We start from the raw sequence: 21,033 nt of genomic DNA on the forward strand, positions 1-21,033 counted from the left end.
ATTCCCAGTAGAGAATAAATTATTTTAATAGGTTTCAATATCAGGAAGTTTTAAAATAAATTGGCAGTAACTCCATAAATTCCTGAATTCATTAAAAGTATGAATATATGTGAAAAAAATGGAATTCACGGGCACTGAGCCCTTTCCAGAGTCTCTGATTTTATATGTGATGCACTAACATGTTTCACCTTATCGAACAATAAATTAGGTTACCTATTTAAAAATTACCTGCTGTATATTCCATATTTAACTAGTAATCAGTCAGCACTGGTCTACTGATAGAGTTCAGCAGGTAACATGCACTTCACCGTCATGTAATTTGAAAGCTAACCCTGACATCATCTGCTTTTAGCACATTTGAAAGATGACAATGGCCATTTTTACAATTTATATCATCCAGAGTCAGTGTGAAAAGCTTTCTTCATATCACTTTTTAAATTCGCGTTCTGCAGATGTGTTACCCACATCCACATTGGAGTGGGTAATGGAAAGGAGGGCCCAAGGGAGACTTTTCTTCCTCCACTGTAATAGATTCTATTGCTTGAATTCCACCAGAGGCTGAGAGAGGCGGATTGGGATGGAAATGGATTAAGCTTACATTTAATATACACTCAATAAGCTATTCTTGATTAATTGAAATATAGTTCTTGATCTAAGCCATTAGTTGTTAGCTCCCACTGATGATCAAAATGCCTCTGTAAGAATCCCCTCAATGTTACTAAGCATTGAAACCCAAGGACATATTTTGGTGTATGTTCTTCTTAGCATTCATTTTCAGATTAAAAAAAAAAAGAAACTTTATTTAAGATAATCAGTTTGCCCTAAAGCCTCAAACTGGCTATATATTCAACTTTGATAGCTGTGCAGGAAGAGGAATAAATAAATATATGAGGAAAATTCAACTGAGAGCAATGATATGCCAATGAATCCCTCAAAAGTGTAATGAAGGGCCCATTATGATATGCATTTTCCTGCTCCATATATATATATATATATATATATATATATATATATATATATATATATATATATATATATATATATAGTCACCTATACCACATTAAAAACAGGGACAATATCTTCCATCCTTTATGCAGTATAGGGCATGATATTCTTTATTAAATATATGATGGTCATTCACCACTCTCTATGGCCTGAGGAAAATAGAGTGACATAAAAAGAGAAAGCAGCAGACAATGAGTCTGGATGCCTACGAACATGGATTTTGTTCTCTTTAAACTAGATTTAAACAATTTTAATTTCCAGAATCAAAAATTGCACCGCTTATAGCTCAGCGAAACTTTAAGCATAGAGTCTCTGTAAGTCAAGCTCATTCATGGCTGTGACTAAATGTGCTGGTTCACATTTTCAGAATCTTCTGACCATGTTGTGTCTGAATCAATATATCATGGAGAAGAGACACATTACATTAAAGTTATTTACCTCATGGTAGCCAGGAAACAGAGACGAGAGAGGAAGATCTGGAGGCAAAGTCCAATCTTCAAAGCATTCACGGATGATGTACTTACTGCAACATAGCCCCTTCCTAGTAGCCCAATCAATGATGACTTTGGTAGATTAAAAGTATTCTATTAACTCACAGATAAAGATAGATAGATAGATAGATAGATAGATAGATAGATAGATAGATACGTATGTAGTAGGGTGTTTTTACTCAAACATTAACTCTCTTCACAGTACTAATTTGGAAGTCATGAATCAACATTAAAATGCCAGAGCATAAGCTGGGCAAGGTGGCATGCCTCTTTATCCTAGCACTCGGGAGGCAGTGGCAAGTGGATTGATGTGAGTTCAAGGCCAGCTTGGTCTACAAAGGAAGTCCAAGACAGCCAAAGCTACACAGTGAAACCTTGTCTCAAAAAACCAAAAAAGAAAAAAGAAAATGCCGGAGAATAACCATGCATCCTGACCCTTAGTGAAGAGAATACTACACACAGTTTTATTATGTTTAATGTTCTGGTAGGAACCTTTCCTAAAGAATTGTTTAGTTAAATGGAGAACTGTTCATCCTTTGTGACCAAGCAGTGTAGCTGTTTCTGTTTATTCAGGATTCCCTATGTGAAACAATCTTTATAGTATATTTCTTACAGCTAATTTCTCAGCTGAGGCCTAGAATCGAAAGTAATTTCAAAGCTTGTAGAATTCTTCATAACACCTAAGAAGCTAATTTCTACTCTAGACTATTACAGGAAGAAATTGAGTAAATACTCTTACTTGATTTTAAAGAGAGAATGAAGAAGGATGGATGGAAGAGATGGAGGAGAAGTAAGGGGGATTTATTATTTCCTTTAGTAAAGAAAGAAGATACACAAGTAAATGCAAAAAGGATTTTCTGGCTTAGTGCTGATGACTATAGTTTGACCTTCCTCCATAATTCAGGAATTTATTACAATAGAAGGTGTTTAAATAAGATGGCAGCACACCATTTCTCCTTTAAGAAAAAACCTATAATGACTGATGAAGATAATGATATTATCAGCACATGATACAGCATGTAAAGGCTGCATTCTAAAATTTTATTTTGTTATTCAGTTTATCATCCTGACATTCAGCATATTAAAACATGCCACGAGTAGATTCAATAGAAGTGAACTTATTGGAGGAAAAATTATTTGAAAATTATTACATTGTCATTCACTTATCCTCTGTGTATGCAGTTTTGCGTGTGTGTGTGTGTGTGTGTGTGTGTGTGTGTGTGTGTGTGTGTGTGTGTAAGGAACAGAAAATTTAAGGACAAATTGAAATGATACATATTAGGAATTATAAAGAAATGGAAGAGTTTTTTTTATATGTTCTCACACAAAAAAACTGACAAAATCATGAAAAATTTGAAATATCTAGACAAAAAAATAAACTCCAATGAATAAGGAAAGCGTCATTAATCCACTGTCCATTCCAACTCTTATTGCCTCTCTCTCTACAATCTCTAGCATAACCAGCCTCCCACACCATGATAACATAGACTCATTCTTTGTGTTCAAAGTAAAAATAACTTATTCAATATTGTAAAAATATAATACAACCTAGATACCAATTTTACTGAATAAAATAGCACTACTAAGAATTACTTTTGCACTAGATATCATTTACATGACAAATTTTATTTAACTGCATATGTAAACTATTATTTTATTTTATCAACTAAGTGCTTGCATTAGAATGTTGTAGAGCTGACATTAGGAAGGCTATTTTGTAATTTTTATTTTAAGACTATTTTACATTATTTATTTATTTGGTGTGTATGTGGAGAGTGCTGATTTGCATGTCTGCTTTAAAAGGTATGTTAAAAGCAAAAGATAATATCCAACAGTCTCTTCTTGCATCCCACCATGGGCTCAAGGGGATTGGATTAAGATCTTCAGACTTGTACACAGTGAGTCATCTCAGTGGACTATTTTTTAAAATTTTCAACAAATTATGCTCTTCATAGTGTTATACAGTGCATAAAATACCTGTAAGTCAACATGGTTCCTTTTTTTAAGTAGTATTATATTTTCTCTGATTTTTTTTTGAGGAGAAAAAAATCAAATAAAAATTAAATGATACAATTATTTTGTATTCATACATTTTCCTTTTAGGAAGTTAGTTAATTACCTATAGTAGAAAGTGTTTTAGGGGTGTGTGTAGAGTCATGGGCACATTTAATAAAATTCTTGTCTGCTAAGATTTAGGTAACAATGAGTTGGGGGAAAACATTTCAGAGTGACAAATAAGTTCCTGAAGAATACATTGCAGATCCAGAGCAGGTGGAGGGTTTCACAGAGAGATTAACGCCGATGTGTGAAAGTGATTCTCAGGCAAATGTGATGAACAAGAAGAAGAAGAAGAACGTGTGATATGGATGAAGGTGAGCTGTGGTGCCAATGTCTCCCTTGATAGAAGCAAAGGACCAGACAGATGAGCAGCACATTTTGAGGCCTTTGGAACCATAGAGAATGTCAATGTACGATGGTCCAAAGTCAACGAGGAAACTGTTAACTAAGCCAGAGATAATGTTGACTTGAACTGTTCTCATTCGAGTAGAGATGAAGAGCCATAAATGCTGTGGGTCGTCAATTGTTGGAGCTTGTCTTCCTTGGCATGCTGGCAAAGCAAATGAGAATAAAATAATCAAGCATGCTTACTACGTATATGTACTTATGAGTTTCTGTTTCATTTTGTATTTGGTGACAAATGTATCCCAGTATCTGTTATAAAATAAGGAAAACTAAGGAAATTTAGAGTAAAACCCACTATTCTTTTTTTTTTTTTTTAAGTTTTGACATTTTTCAGTATCTATAAAAATAGGACATGCAGTCATCTATATAATTCTAAACTTTAAGACAATGATCAGGGATATTTAAAAAAAAAAGGAGTATATAATTCCTTAACTATAGTATGGAAAGTGAAAAGAAAATGGGTGGAAAAATAGACTTAGAAGGCACCAGGATTTGGCTATCGAAGATGAAGGGAGGCAACAGAGGTTTCAAAGACTGTGGCCAGTGTATGCAAACTGGTACAGAAGAAAACACATCTTTTTCTGTAGTAAAGGTGAAAAACTATCCCTTGCCTAGCCATATTAGAAGAATATATACCTAGTCCTACTACAACTTGATTTGCCAATATGAGTTGATATCCATGGGAGTTCTCCCTATTTCTGAGCCCCTTCTGAGAAGAAAGGAAGGTTAGGAGGATGGCAGGGAGCAGAGGTGAGATGGGAGCACTGGGAGAAGAGAATGGAGGAGATGCTGCAGTTAGGATGTAAAATAAATAATTTAATTTATAAAATATAAATAAAATGTCCAAATTGAGTTGGGATCAGTTGAAATAATTGCAACATAACATTATCAGCTCATGTTTTATAAACTTCCTTCTCCCAATCCAACTTAAAAGCACTCTCATAATTATTGAATTGGAACAAATGTTATTAGTGGAAAATATGCCAGTATTAGGCCATCTCCTTTCATACCTAAGGGTGTGAATATAACCGCAGCTGCTTTAACATCAGAAAACAATTATTGAAATGAATAGACCACCTATTAAATAGACATATATATTTGTATAGCAATACACATAGCATCTCAAACATACAAGAAATCAATTCATTAGTAATATCCAGTTTGACTTTAAATTAGATTGGTATATAAATATACATTTCTCAAAAGACAAAAAATGTATTCATAAATAAAAAGAACAGTTTGTTATTCATCTTCAGATAAAAGCAAATAATGTCACAATGATACGGTACTCCATATCTACTAGAATGTCTTCTATTAAAATAAAGATGAATATCAAGGGTTAGTAAGGGAAAAGGGAAAGAAGAATGCTAGTGTGGTGTTGGCTTGGTATAAATAAGTATAGACACTGTGAGGTTTAGTAAGAAGAGAGCTACATTAAGGGAATTAATCCAGGAACTGACAAAAAACATATTATCTCACTCATATGAGAATCCAAACAAAAATATTTGGCATTTCCAAACAACCCAATAAATAATGGGACTAATGACGTGGATATGTTGTTTTAAAAGGCGAGGCTTACTGGACAATGAGTAGAAAAAGGTGGTCAAAATCCTTTACTGTTTTGGAAATATAGGGTAAAACTAAATTCATCCAAGCCAGAAATTTTTTATAATGAAAAATATCAATAAATAAAAAGTGCTGGCAAGGCTATTGGAAAACTAAAGATTTGTATACTGTCATGGGAATCTAAATCAGTTATTAAACAATGGGAATCATTAGAGAGATTCTTCAAAAAATGATTATAAATACCAAATGTTATGTCTATCACTTGTGGGTACATATTCCCAAATCTAAGTCAATATGTAAAAGGAGACAGTTGCACCAGGTGTGGTGGCTGACTCCTGTAATCCCAACATTCAGGGAGGCAGAAGCAGGAGGATCTCTCTGAATTAGAGGCCAGCCACATCTACAATGCAAGTCAGGATAGTGGAAGCTACACAGAGAAACCCTATCTTGGAAAAAATAAAAGGAAAAAAGAGAGAGACATTTGATTATTCATGTTTACTGTATAATTGCCCATAAATATAAATTATAGTATTAGACTAGGTGCCCAGAGAAGAGAAGGAATAAAGAAAATTTTGTATATGTATATATATATATATATATATATGTGTGTGTGTGTGTGTGTGTGTGTGTGTGTGTGTGTGTGTGTGTGTGTACAATGAAGATGTTTCAGCTAAAAATACTAAAATATGTCATTTTTTGGAAATTTGATCTAACTTGAAATAATTGTATTAAACAAAGGAATCCAGAATCAAAGAAAAATTACATATTTTCCTAGTAGCTCTCATATAGATGCATAAAGTCATTTATTCTCAGGTGTCTTGAAAGTGGAAGGGAGAGTGACAGAAGCAAGGAAGTTAGCTTAAGGGGAGGAGAAAATGTAAGTATATGGGTTCGGTGCTGTCAAAATGTACAATATACTGGAAGGAAATTTTGTGACGCTCAGTACTATGCATAATGGATATATATCAACAAACAAAATGTGAAAGAACGCAGACTCATAGAAGTTTTAAGGTCAGGCTGTCATTTATCAAAAGTTAGGTGAGGATGGTGGAGCTTTTTATTGGTCCAAGTGACTGCATTAGACAAAAGGAAAGTTTGAGGCATAGTATATTGCCTGACTAAAACCACACTGCATATCTTTTAATTTTTCATATAAAGGAAACTCCCAGTGGAGTCCAGGAAAAAAGCATGTCATGAAGTTATAGGTATGTATGTGAATAAGATTGATTATGTGCATTTGTGTGTTTATATGCGCTGGTGCATGTATGTGTAGATATGAGTGTATGGTGCTTGGGTATGGTGGAGTAAAAAAAAAAAATCAGCCTCCAGAATCATTCATCAGGTGTTGTCCATTTAGCCTGAGACTCACCTAGTAGTTCGTGTTGGCCAGTGAGGCCATGAATCTTCCTGCGTTTGCCTTTATAGTGCTGATTACAAGCAGGTGCCATGAAGCCTGGCTTATTTTTTTATAAGCTTGTGTAATGATGCGTGGACATTTTATATAGGTGCTAACTATTAAACTCAAGTCCTCTTACATGCGTGGGAATTACTCTATCTACTGAGCTATTTTCTCAGATGTCTTGCATGCTTCTTTTATAAGATGAGTCTATTGAACCCTCAAAATACACACATTGAAAGTCTAATATTTGCGAAAATATAAGAAGGCATTTGGAAGGATAACGGCCTTCAAATGAGTTAAGGTGGCTTTTAATCCAATATGTCTAATGTCTTCACAGGTGGAGAAAAACTTGAACACAAAGTGATTTACAGGGAACAAAGTATGAAGAAGAAAGAGAAGCAACTCCAGGGCAATACGATTGACCCCTGAAGGGAAAACCCACCTCTTCTTTGACTTTTAGCCTTGGCCTTATTTTTATTTTATTTTTTGAAAGGAAACTTTAATTTTTATTCATTTTATATATTTTTTATTTTAAAATATTTTTTCTTTTTTTTAAATTTTATTAATCTATTCATAATACATCTCAATGGTTATCCCCTCCCTTGTATCCTCCCATTCCTCCCTCCTTCCCATTTTCCCCTTACTCCTCTCCCCTATGACTGTGACTGTGGGGGACTTCCTCCCCCTGTATATGCTCATAGGGTATGAGAGAATCATGGGAGAAAGGCAAAGTAGAAGGATCCAGAGGGTCCTAGAAACCTACAAGTAGAACATTATGATAGGCAGATTTGGGCCCAGCGGTCCCGCTCAAACTAAGGCATCAGCCAAGGGCAATACAGGCGGTAAACCTTAAACCCCTACCCAGATCTAGACAATGGACAGAACATTCTCCACAGTTGAGTGGAGAGTGGGGTCTGACTTTCACATGTACTCTGGTGCCTCATATTTGACCACGTCCCCTGGAGGGGGAGACCTGGTGGCACTCAGAGGAAGGACAGCAGGTTACCAAGGAGAGACTTGATACCCTTGGCCTTATTTTTAAAAATCACTTCTCATGTATGTTAATCCACCCACCCTATGATGTTTTGTTACTGAAATCTTGCAATCTTTAAATAGGGGGAATAAACAAGTTCCATGTGGACACAGAATATAATTTAAAGAATTAACTACACGCAATTCTGATTCTTAAAGTCAGTTCCTCTCCCAGCCTTTGTGTTGTTCTTGATGTATAAGAATGAGAATTGAGCGCAACAAGAGCAAAGGCATGTCACTTAGTTGAGTAGTCAGGCAGAACACCCGTGGTCAGGGCCTCTATTACTTTTGCTGCAATAGGTCATATTTGGTTAAGTGTTCAATGAAGCTCCTCTGTGTTATAGATTGCACCAGATTGCTAGTATAGAAATATGGAAATGAGGTTAACTCATGTGCAGTCTCCAGAGTGCATACTTGAGCTCCATTTACAGACAGGATGTCTTTACTCCACAGACACATCTCAAAACCAAAGGCAGGGATATTAAAAAATTTCGCCATCTTCAGAACTGTCAATTGTCTTCTCTACAATATTCCTTAGCAACGTCTTCCTAAGACCATGAGAACATGAGACGTCACCAAACTGTGACATTGCATTTAATCTGAGCTCAAATAGGTGTATTATACTTTGGCCAAGTATTTCCAAATCTAATGGATACATAGAGGAATATTCGTGTTATTACTTATTTTCAAAAAATGGCAAAGCATGTCTGCACTTATCTAGTGTTGCTCATGGCATGGTTGATATTCACTGAATTTAAGGTCCAAATTAGTATTAAGCTGAACTTAAAAAATAAGTCTGATTGATATTAAAACATACTGAATTTATCAAAATTATGTTTATGGTGGTAAATGGGATTGGAAATAAAAATTCTAGTATCAGTGTTTCATCTAGAGTAGAGCAGTGACTACTAAGTATTGACTATGACTTAATAAGATTGTACAACTGGTGGTGATAAAATTAGATGGACTGATGTTTTACTTTGTTAGTGCCACTGCCTCAACTGCCTGCGACATCAAATAGTCACAGTGACTAATAGGGTGCTAGACTCAGATAATTTTCTTTTATATTCTCTATACCAAGCATTAAGACAAATAAAATGCATATTGTTTAATTCAAAAATATTGTTTACTTATATTTTCACTATCATTATACCTAAGACATCACATTAGTGGTTTTGTTTTTTGAAATTCTAAGGAAAGAGAGAAATGGGGAGGAAGAGAAAGCCAGAGAGGGGGTTGGGGAGAAGAGAGAACATATCATGGCATTGAACATCTGGGCTTGTTTGCTCACCAACCTGACGTCAGGGGTTATGTTTAATTCAATCTTCTTTTTCTTATGAACAATCTATCTGTGAACTATGTTCAAGTTAGAATGCCTGAAAATGAAGGATGCATGCATGTATAAATGACTACTTCAAGAGCTATTGAACTCAAATAGGGTCAGCATTCCAGTGGTATAAAGTCCCTGTGCTTTCATTATTGCATTCATTATTGTCTCAATCTTGGATTTGAAATCTACAGTAATTAGTACTTTCTAGTTTAGCCACTCAGAACTATTTTCCTAAGCTGGCTAAGTTCCAGGAAATAAAGGAGTTTGATTTATTATTCAGTGGGTTTCTACAGCACTTTTAGAAGCCACTCAGGTCTTTATTACATTAGCTCATCATATTCTTCATAGGAACTGCTTCATTTTACATATATATATATGTATATATATACATATACATATACATATATATATGTATAATGAAGGTGCTTGGCTAGCTTGCTGAAAGTCACTAAGAAGCAATGTTATAGTTTCCTTTCTGTTGCTATGACAAAAACACTGTGACATAAGGAACTTAAGGGAAAAAAGGGTTTAATTGACTGACATGTCCGATCATTTCTAACCCATCACTGAGAAACATCTCGCAGGAATTAAAGGCAGGAACTTGAGATAAAAACAAACAAACAAACAAACAAACAAAAAAGGAGAATGCTGCCTGCTGGTTCACTCTGTCTCAGGCTCCTGCAGAAACCGATCTCTTAGGAAGATCCAGGGCAAACTATGGAAGCTGATACTGCCCACAGTTTTCTAGGCTCTCCTACAAGAATAAAGAAGTCCGCTATTCCCTTCAAGATATGCCTGCAGCCAGCGAGATCTGGCAGTTCCTCAACTGATACTGCTTTGTCAGGTTACTCTAGGCCATGTCAAAAAAAAGATAGTTAAAGGTGGTAAATTAGAAGCCAGACATAAGGCTTGGTGGCACAGCCCTGGAATTCAAGGCCTCGGCTGCTATTCTGCTTTCCTTCATAGTCACCACAGAGAGGAGGAAGAAGGCTGAATCAAAAGGTCAGGGAGGAAAGAGAGTCTGGCTGGCCCCAGGGCTCATTTCATGTAAGATTCTTTTTATTATTATTAATTTATTTATTCACTTTACATACCGTTCGTAGCTCCCTCCCTCGTCGCCTCTTTGTCCCGCCTTCCCTCTTACCCCATTCACCATCCCTTCCCTGATCCTCAGAGAAGGGGAGGCCCCTCTTTCCACCCACCCCAACTCATCAAGTCACATCAAGACTAAGCAGGTCCTTTTCCTCCGAGGCCTGGCAAGGCAGTCTAGAAAGGGAGAATTGATTTAAAAAAAAAAAAAGCAGGCATCAGAGTCCATGTCAAGGACAAGCACTGCTCCCCCTTCCAAGCGGACCCACATGAAGGCTGCGCTGCCTTTGGTTGTATTTGTGCAGGGGGCCTAGGTCCAGTCCATGCATGAGCCGTGATTGGAGTTTCAGTCTTCACCAGTCCCCACCCCCTGCTGGGCCCTGGTTAGTTGGTTCTGTAGTTCTTCTTTAGCAGCTCCTGTCACCTCCACGTCTTTTTCTTCTTCCCATTTTTTTCCCACAAGACTCCTTAGGCTTTGCCCCATGCTTGGATGTGAGTCCCAGCATCCGTTTTTGAACCACTGCTGGGTGGGGCCTTTCAGAGAACAATTCAGCTAGGCTATTGTCTGCAAGCATAGTCTAGAAAGATCTTTAAGTTCTCACTTACATTGAGTTGATCATCCTTTATCAGGTATGAATAATAAGAAGGTCATATCTATTGCAATAAAGATTGACTTAATAGTTTATAATGAATGGGCGGTCATAAAAATGTCAATTTTAATTTCCTTGTTAATGAAGAGAAAGAAATAGAAAATAAAATTGCAATTAGATGACAAGTTGGGAAATAGAGGAAAAGAGGCAGGGAAAAAAAACGTAATAGGAAAAATAAAAGGGAGAGGAAAAGAGCAAGGCAGGATTTAAAAAAGATAGATGTGCAATCAGAAGGAAACACATGAAAAGAAGAGAATAGTAACTACGGATTCGTGGGTAGAAAGCCAGTCATTTGTTTATATCTTGTTCTCAGCAAATTTCCAGAATTTCTTATCACTCTCTTTCCTATGCAAAGATGTGCTCCAGCAACTTTTTTTCCTTTTTGGGATCAGCATAATCCCCCAAAGAAGCAATCATGATTTTCTTATTTCGAGAGTCTTGTTGCATATTCCTTTTCATACGTGAAAATGTATTCTCTTCCCAAGGCATTCCCCAATGAATCTTGCATTACCATTATCACTTTGCTCACAGCTTCTATTTCTAAAAGTGCACAGACTATTTTAATCCTTGGAAGTGATGAAATATTGCATAATCATTTAAGAGAATGATTTAGGATCTGTATGTCAGTGGCTGCTTACAGAAGGAGGTTACTCTTTATAACAAGAGCCATTCAGACTCTTTATGAGAATATTCTGGAGAATAGTGATGGAAAGAGAAAAGAAAAATATGAAAGTGAATATTTCTTTTTCACTGAATGAAAATACATAGTAATAATTATTTTAATGCTTGGTTTTCTGTTATTTTTTTTAATTTATTAACATTCCAGTATTTATAGATCCTGCGATCCTTCATTGGTTCCCAAATGTTAGTATTTGATTAATATTTATACTATAATGCCATTTTTGTTTCTCATGTAATTTCTTGGGAATATGATGACTATATTACTCTTGTGTTATTTAGAGCACTTAGAAATCACCATATGTTTATCATACTTTTCTGATGTTTTAATAGTATTGGCACTACTTGTTGGCCTTTTAAATATGACTGCTCTTATTTATTTATTAGGAAGTCATCATATACTGAAAATATCACATCTTCTTCTCATCACAAGATGGTTACATACTACATCTACCACTTCAGGAACATCAAGAAACATTTCCAAAATTTCTGATGATAAAATTCAGATAAAAGTTTACATTAAAAAAATATTTTAGGAGAATAAATGTCTGTTTCTATTTGAGCTCTGGAGACATGGAAATAACTTTTTTAGTGCATACATGAAGACCTATTTCATGATAGGCATGCTGAGTTTTAGTAGTAATGCTCTGAGTATCTTCTTATATTTGTGACATGTATCAGATTGAAAAGATTGGAGTATATTCTACAATTAAAATTCGTGCAAATTGAACTCTGGAGAAAAGGCTAAGGTTAGCAGTGCTGGCTACTTTAACGAGGACCTGAGACTCCAAAATGGCTTCCAGAATTCAACTGGGCAGAATCAAGCATTTGTAATGCCAGCTTCATCAGATCCTACATCCTCTTTTGGCCTTCACAGATACCTGTACTCATGTGCACATACCTCCATACCACTCCTTGAGACATACTCTTAAAAATTGGAAATATTTTAAATTATGAAAATATAGAGGAAGTATAAGGCAGAAAAGTCAGAACTTACACCGACAATAAAAGAAATAAAAATTATGCATTAATCATATATAGATAGAAAGATTTAAATTAGAAAATCTCCATATAACTAGTGTTACCTGATAAAATTCACCACTAAATTTTGAAAGGTCCTATAATCTTGATTCCAAACACACAATGAATCTGAAATTGTGAACAAATATTTTCCTACCAACTGAAGAAAACCCATATCTGTTTACATTAATTGGCTTTACATTTTATAATTTATATAATGAGAAAATATATTTTATGATTGCAAAATCATCTTATGTTTAGTTCTATGCAAATACCTCTTAAAATATTTTAGATTTATCTTATTTTATGTGTGTGAATATTTGGTCCGCGTGTGTGTATGCGAATCATGTAGGTGCCTGGCACCCACAGAGGTGAAGGAGCCATCAGATACCCTAAAAATGGAATTACACATGGTCATGAGCCATCATGTGGATGTTGATAACCACACCCAGGTATTAAATGCCGAGCCATCTCCAGGCCATTAGTGGAAAGACCTTATATTTATTCCCTGCTATGAACTTGAAATAGGTTGCCTCATCCTACTGCAATCTAAGCTCTTAGAACTTTCAATTGAATTAAATAATTTTAAATTATTATAATGACTACATACCTGTATACATAGATATATTTTCTAGTCTTCTTGCTTAATGCAGTAGAGCCTGCATATGTGTATTTTAAAAACTTTTCTTTGAAAACACTCTTTGATTTATTTTTAAATATCTTCTTTCACAGTTTCACACATATCTACAAGCATATATTATACTTTGCCCAACCCATTTTCCTTAATATTTATAATTCCTTTATCCTTTCTGCAAAGCTTTCTCTTTTCCATGTCCCCTCTTATTTTCATAGTGTGTGTGTGTGTCTGTGTGTGTGTCTGTGTGTGTGTGTGTGTGTTTAATTAGGGTTATCTGCAGGTGCATGAACAATGGATTACTTGCTTGACTAGGAGCAATGTGCAAGTGGATACATTATTGCGCAATATGACTAAAAATTTCCCTGTAACTTTTAAGTACATATAAGTCCTTTTGGAAGAATGAAATCTTGTGAGGCCTCCCTTCACACATAATAAAATACTTATGGGCCCATCCCTGTATAGATAGCCAATGGCATTGTTAGTTTGAGGTTGAAACAACTATACCACCTCCAGACAGCAAAATTGTATAGCATACGTCTCTGTAACCTAACTGCTACATTCTTCTCCTCCCTTTTATATTATATTCCTTGAGCCTTGAAAAGGATAATATGGATGTCTAAGTTAGGGCTTAGAACAAAATGACTAGCCGTTTATTCTTAACATATTGACCATTTATGGGCCTTTACATTGGCAGTCACCTGATACAAATAGAAACTTCTGGTGTCTCACCTTTGACCATGTTCCCTGGAGGGGGAGACCTGGTAGCACTCAGAGGAAGGACAGCAGGCTACCAAGAAGAGACTTGATACCCTATGAGCATATACAGGGGGAGGAAATCCCCCTCAGGAACAGTCATAGGGGAGGGGAATAAGGGGAAAATGGGAGGGAGGGAAGAATGGGAGGATACAAGGGATGGAATAACCATTGAGATGTAACAAGAATAAATTAATAAAGGAGAAGAAAAAAAACAAATAGAAACTTCTCAGACCGAGGTCTTATGGGTAATATCTGATTTCTTGTTCCTGATAATTTATTGCTGAATCTATTCTGTGACTCTTTTACCTTTCTACAACATAGTAAAGTTATAATTTTGTGTACCTAAGCTGAGCTATCTTTAAAAAAGTAGATTAGCTTGATGAGATTCACTGCTTTCCATGACTGCAACTAAAATGCTTCCATCATTCTTTGTTGTAGACCCTCAGGTTGAAGTAAAGAACCGTCATCAGCATCACAAGCAGTGGTCCTGCTTTGCTTGTTCTGATGGAGGCATGGCACTGGGAGGAGAGAAGAACATGTGGCAGTTATTCAGTTGTGCTCCTACATCTCTAGCAGGCCCAAGACTTACAGCGGTTGCTGTCCATGCCTTAAGCTCTTCTCTATTTTTGCCACACTGAGGTTTCACTGGTCACTAATCGTACCTTTCAGTCTTAGAAGCAAAAACGATGTATATATGTCACTAGTCCCTCATAGGCATCCTCATTTTTATTTATTCCCTCTCCATTAACCTTTGCCTGCCTGTATCTTTTGAGTTAACCCTGAATTTTCTGCCTGAATCAACAACAGTGTCAAAAGAATGTGAGAATTCTTATTCTTTTGCTATGCATCCTAGTATTTTCGTCAGATTTTGAACAGTAGTAATGTATAAGAATTCTTCTAATTCTGTAACATTCTAACAATCATTTGCAGCGGCATAGTTCAGAACGGGAGACGTTAAAGGCTTCAGTGACAAGCTATTCCCATAAAGCAACAGTCTAGACAGGAAGCCACTGAAGGGGATCCTTAAAAATTGTGATCGGGAGTCTGAAGTGTAGCTCTTCACAGTTCACAGCTTCTGGCAGGGGTGTGGGGAAGAATTCAGTTAGCTTTACGGGGCTAGTCACTGGGCGTTTGACCATGCTCCAGTTAGTATGTGGGCTACACAAAGTGGACTTGGCATATTTGTTCCTTTTGGGGGGGCACATAGGGTGTGAGGGTAGACCTAGGAGGAATGGCAAGTAAGTAGTGTGATTTGTGATATTTCCAAAAATAATAAAAATGTTATGTTGGAAAAAGTGATTATCTACTTTATTTTTATCAACATAATAGATAATATGACCCATATTCCAGCAAGCTGTTTCTTTCCCTTTAAGATGTCTGTGTGTGTGTGTGTGTGTGTGTGTGTGTGTGTGTGTGTGTGTGTGTGTGTGTGTACAGAACAAATTGAATTACAGCGGAATGTCTAAAATCTACTAGCTATGTTCACACTTTCAAGAAAAAGTTACGTGTATTTTAGTAATACCTTTTTTTTTTTAATCTTAAGTTTTGTATACTCTATGAACAAGAATTCAATAAAGTAATTTGGCCTTTTCTACCTATAAGTTAAGTTGACAATCTTAAATTCCCTGACCTATCAAGACATAATGACATGAAAATCTTGAAAGTGTTGCATGGCAAAATCAATGCCATGGACTGAATTATCTAGTTGTTTTTATGGCAACATTATTTTCTGTACTGGGTTCCTTTTTTAGCCTGATATATGCTTCATATAGTTATTTTCAGTAGCTTAAATCACCAGATACTCTTCTTATAATGCAAAATGAAGTAGACTAACGCTCTCTCTACACGGAGTCCAATTCTGTTAAACAAAGCAGTTGTCTGGTAAGAGATCCAGCATTCTCAATCAATCCACGTTTATTATTTATTGCTTCTTTGATACTTGTTAGCAAATTTGATTTTTGACAGCCGCCGGTTATCAAGAAAGGGCTGGAATACCATCTGAAATGAAGTGTCTCACTTCGTCTGATATTATAGATCGCATTATTTCTCTTAGCAGAGGGAGCTTCACAGGAGTTTAAGAAGGCAAGGGGTCCTGTGGCAGGCTGAGGAAGGGAATATTTCTTAGAAGATGAAGCACATGAACCTCAGATGCAGCTCATTTGGCCAGAGGTAATGGTGTGAGGGAGAGGTAATACTAGGGCCTTTGAGAGGTTCAATGAAGTGTGGAAAACACAGATAGAGAACTGACATATCATTTGCAAATGTGTAAAATTTGCAATATGAGGACTGAACCTGGAAGGAGCTCTCGTAGTTAATGTGCTTGCTTTGCATGTGGGTTTGATGTTATTGACCTGCCTTCAATAGGTCCTGTGCTTTGAGTTGTTAGGTTGGTGTGTTTACCCTGCACATCCTGCCTGTCCTCCATAAGTGTGAGACAGGCTGGTGAGACATCTGTGGAGGGTTAGGAGGGCAGCTGAAAGCTGCTGAACAGGATGGCGCTAACAAGCTAGTGCACAAATTACACTTGTAAGCAAGGTATCATCAGCGCTTTGCTGAAACTCTGAACATCCAGATCTGAAGATGAATAAGAAAATGTTTTGGCAAGATAGAGAATAGGGAGATTAATGAGTATTTGATGGAATGGGAAATTCATCAACAATGTTCCTATGCATTATTTACCAGAAAAACAATGCACCAAAAATAAAATCATAAACCGTTTTGAAAATGCAGAGATACTTAAAAATACATCTACTCTTCTATGTTTAGGAATTGAGATTTTTGCATTTCAGAATGTTGTTTTTTGCTAATATTTAATACAAAATTTTTCATTGAAAAAAGACATCATTGAGATGTAAAAGAGGTAAAGGAAAAATGGAAAGTGTAAGAATTCTTTATAAAAGCTTCAGATGACTCCAAGAGAAGACAAATGCAGGCCCTGTGCTCTTTGCAAGCAGCCAGCTTGGCCAGCATTGGCCAGCATTGGCTAGAGACATGTAACCCCTTGGCTCTCTTGGGAGAATGTAAAGTTCTGTCAGCTCATCCATTTGGATAATTAGCAGAAGATACTATTTTCCTGCCCCATCTGCTTGCATTTTTCCTAATGATTGGAACACTGAATAATGTTCCTGAGTCTTTCAGCTCACTCTCTGTCATGACAATGGAGCACAACTCTAGGAGAAAGCCTAGGGCTAGTGGAGCATAGGCACCTTAGAGCTCATGGGGCTGCTACAAAAAGCAAAGAGACCACCAATGAAGCTCAAATAGCAGCCCTGGAGTTTAGTATGGCCAATGTATATAGATCATTTCTCTTTGAAATCACAGCTTTCATGCAAAAGCTGGAAGTAGCAACCAGAGGCTATGTAACAGGAATGTATATATTCTTGTAGTAATGGCTTTGTATTAGCAAGAAGTAAATTTAAGACATTGATTTTTAGTAGTAACTTATTATTGAACTAAGTGTAATTTATAAAATCTTCAGTCAATATAGAAGCATCAAAGAAACTTTATACTGAAAGCATTTTAGGCCAAAAGTAAATGAAGAAGAAGGAGAAGAAGAAGAAGAAGAAGAAGAAGAAGGAGGAGGAGGAGGAGGAGGAGGAGGAGGAGGAGGAGGAGGAGGAGAAGAAGAAGAAGAAGAAGGAGAAGAAGGAGAAGAAGAAGAAGAAGAAGAAGAGGAGGAGGAGGAGGAGGAGGAGGAGGACAAGGAGGAAGAGAAGGATGAGGATGAGGATGAGGAGGACAAAGAGGAGGAGGACAAGGAGGAGGAGAAGAAGGAGGAGGAGGGAGAGGAGGGAGAGGAAGAAGAGGAAGAAGACAAAGCTGGAGGCAAAGCAGTAATTAAGTTAAAGGCATAGTATAGAGCCATAGCAGTAACCAAAATAGCATGGCCCTGTCATAAAAACAGACAGATAGATAGACTGGGGGTAATACATATCCTATAAATAAATCAGTGCATCTATAGACAATTGATTCTACACAATGCTGCCAGAAACTTACATGGAAGAAGCACAAACAATTCAATAAATATCCATAGTAATACGGAGCATCCACAAGTAGAAGACTAAAATTTGACTCCACCATCTCTTATTCAGAGAAAAAGTCAACATAAAATTGATTAAAAATATAAATGTACAGCCTTGAATATGAAACAACCATAAGAAATTATAAGGTAACGCTTGGACACAATAATGCAGTCAATTTTTATATTTTTAAAAACTTGGCTATGACTATAGAAGCACAGGAATTTTCAGCAAACATGTCAAATTTATGGGATTACAGGTCAAACTCAAGCACTTCCGCAGAGAAGATCATCGGCAAAGTTAAAGGAAATTCCATAGCATAAATAGTTGCAACCTGAATATCTAACAAGGGTTTGATATCTACACTGTATGAGGAACAATAATTTAAAAGCAGCAGCAACAGGAACAAAAACAGCCAAGTGCTAAAATTAAAGAAGGACAATTTATCTAATTAAAATAATTAAGCCTTTATGTGTACAAATGTTGTGCCAGCCTGAATATATATGTTACTTGTGTGTGCCTGATGCCCATAGCAGCCAGAAGAGGCCATTAGATCCTCTGAAACTGGGTTTACTAATGGTTATAAGTCACCATCTGTGTGTGGCATTTTAAAACAAGGTCCTTTGTAAAAACAACAAGTGTTCTTAACTGATGAGTAATATACCCAGCCAGAGGGACTTCTCAAGAGAAGTATAAATACCCAATAAATATGTCAAAAATATCCATCCTCATTTGTAATTAGCAAAACAAGAATGAAAAATACAATGAGAATATCTACTTACTTCAGCTCCAATGACTATTAATAAACAAATACTGACTTCCACACGTACTCTGGTGCCCATATTTGACCACATCCCCTGGACGGGGAGACCTGGGGGGACCCAGAGGAAGGACAGCAGGTTACCAAGAAGAGACTTGATACCTTATGAGCATATACAGGGGGAAGAGGTCCCCCTCAGTCACAGTCATAAGGGAGGGGTGTAAGGGGAAAATGGGAGTGAGGGAGGAATGGGAGGATACAAGGGATGGGATAACCATTGAGGTGTAATATGAATAAATTATTAAAATATATTTTAAAATAAATAAATAAGTAATTCAAGGATGTGCAGGAGAAGTAACACGGATACTCTGGTCAAAGTCATGTAAATTAATGTTATTCTTAAGGAAAACTGCATGAAACTTCCTCAAAAAGACTAGAAAGAATTATAGAGACAAACCCAAGTATACACATTTGTGTAATTATTCAAGAAAAAATGAAGTCAACACAAAACCAGTTACTTACAACCCCACGTTTATGGAGAACATTTCATAACAAGTCAGTTATGCAAGAAATCTACAGGCCAATTAGAGGATGACTAGATAAAGAAAGTAGTGCTTATACAAAATGCTATTTTGTTATGAAGAAGAATAGAACATTTTCATGAAAGGCGAACACTAAATATTCTCTCACATGTGGAAAATAAACAATTTAAGAAGTCAACTCACATATAGAGATTCCTAGAGGCAGGAGAGATGTTTCCTGATGTGTAGTACAGTGCAAGCAAGTATTAATACATTACACAGAATCCCGTCAATGTATACCAATGATAATTTCTGCCTCATCCTGAGTGAGGTAACCCAGACCAAGAAAGACAGCATATTATGTAGGCACTCATAAGTGTGTACTAGCTGTATAGTAAAAGGCACTCATGCTGTGACCCACAGAAAGGATAAGTAACGTGGAGAAATTAATCAAGAATGCAAGGACCTCCCTGAGTAGGAGAGATAGAATACATTTTGCAGGTGGACTGTGGTCTGGTGGGGTCAGAAACAGAAAGAACCAGCTTGGCAGAAGGAAATACTGAGAAAAAAAAGACTGGACTTGAGAGAGCATTTCAGCGATCACGTGGCAAAGCCAGGGCAATGGAAACCCCATGGAATCTATGAGAATTACCCTTGCAAATACTCCTGGTAAGGGGGCACAACTGAACTGCCCATTGTAATGGTCATTCTGGGGCTTACTGCCTCTGTCTGCTAACCTACACCTAGTCATGGAAGCCTCTAGTCTCCGTACAATCCAATCTAGGCTCAAAATGTTTTCAGTCTCTGGGCCTTATGGCCCTTTCTAGATCCTTTTGAACTCGGGCTGGCTTGTTCAACCCATATGTTCTGGCTCAGATGCCTCTCCAAGCTGACGGTTTCATTCTGACTTCTCTCAGCGCCTTGCTGAACTTCTCTGGGTGACCTCATACTAACTTTGGAAATCCATTCTAATCTTCCGGCTCCTTCTCGTTCTCTGGATTGTTTTGTGTTCACCTGTGTCTAGCTTGTCCTCTCTTCACCTTATCTCTAAAATTCTCCCAGTAAAACTGCCTCCTCTCTGCTCGCTGAGCAGTATTCTCATAAGTAGCCTCTCTTTCCTCTCTGTTCTCAAGAGAATTGGGAATATCCTATTCTATCAGAATTTTCTCTGCTTCAACGTTTTGTCTGCCTCTCAATTAGTCATCACTATCAGATGAGGGTGTTTTCTTCTACAAACTAATTTAATCTTCATTGTTTAGGATTAAAGGTGTGCGCTAATGCACTGCTTGCATTCCACCTGGTCACACGGACTTTAAAGGCATTTGGATGTTATCAAAATAGCCATGCTGTTGGATTCAAATTCCTTTAAAGGCCACCTTTGGTAACAAGGCAAGGCTTCAAGTGGAGGGTTCAAGGCACCAGCTCAGCCACAAAACCTTTGACCTACATTCTGTTCTGCTTCAGAGTGTTCTAGAATGAGAACCTAGCGGAATCATCATCCAAGAGACCAGAGAGGCTTTATCCAGCAACTGATGGGAGCAGATACAGAGTCCCACTGCCAAACATCAGGTGGAGATCTTGGAGTCCTACAGAGGATGGGGAGGAGTTTTGGAGACA

The sequence above is a fragment of the Acomys minous genome (assembly GCF_964271855.1).
Source record: "Acomys minous genome assembly, chromosome: 6".
NCBI lineage: Eukaryota > Metazoa > Chordata > Mammalia > Rodentia > Muridae > Acomys > Acomys minous.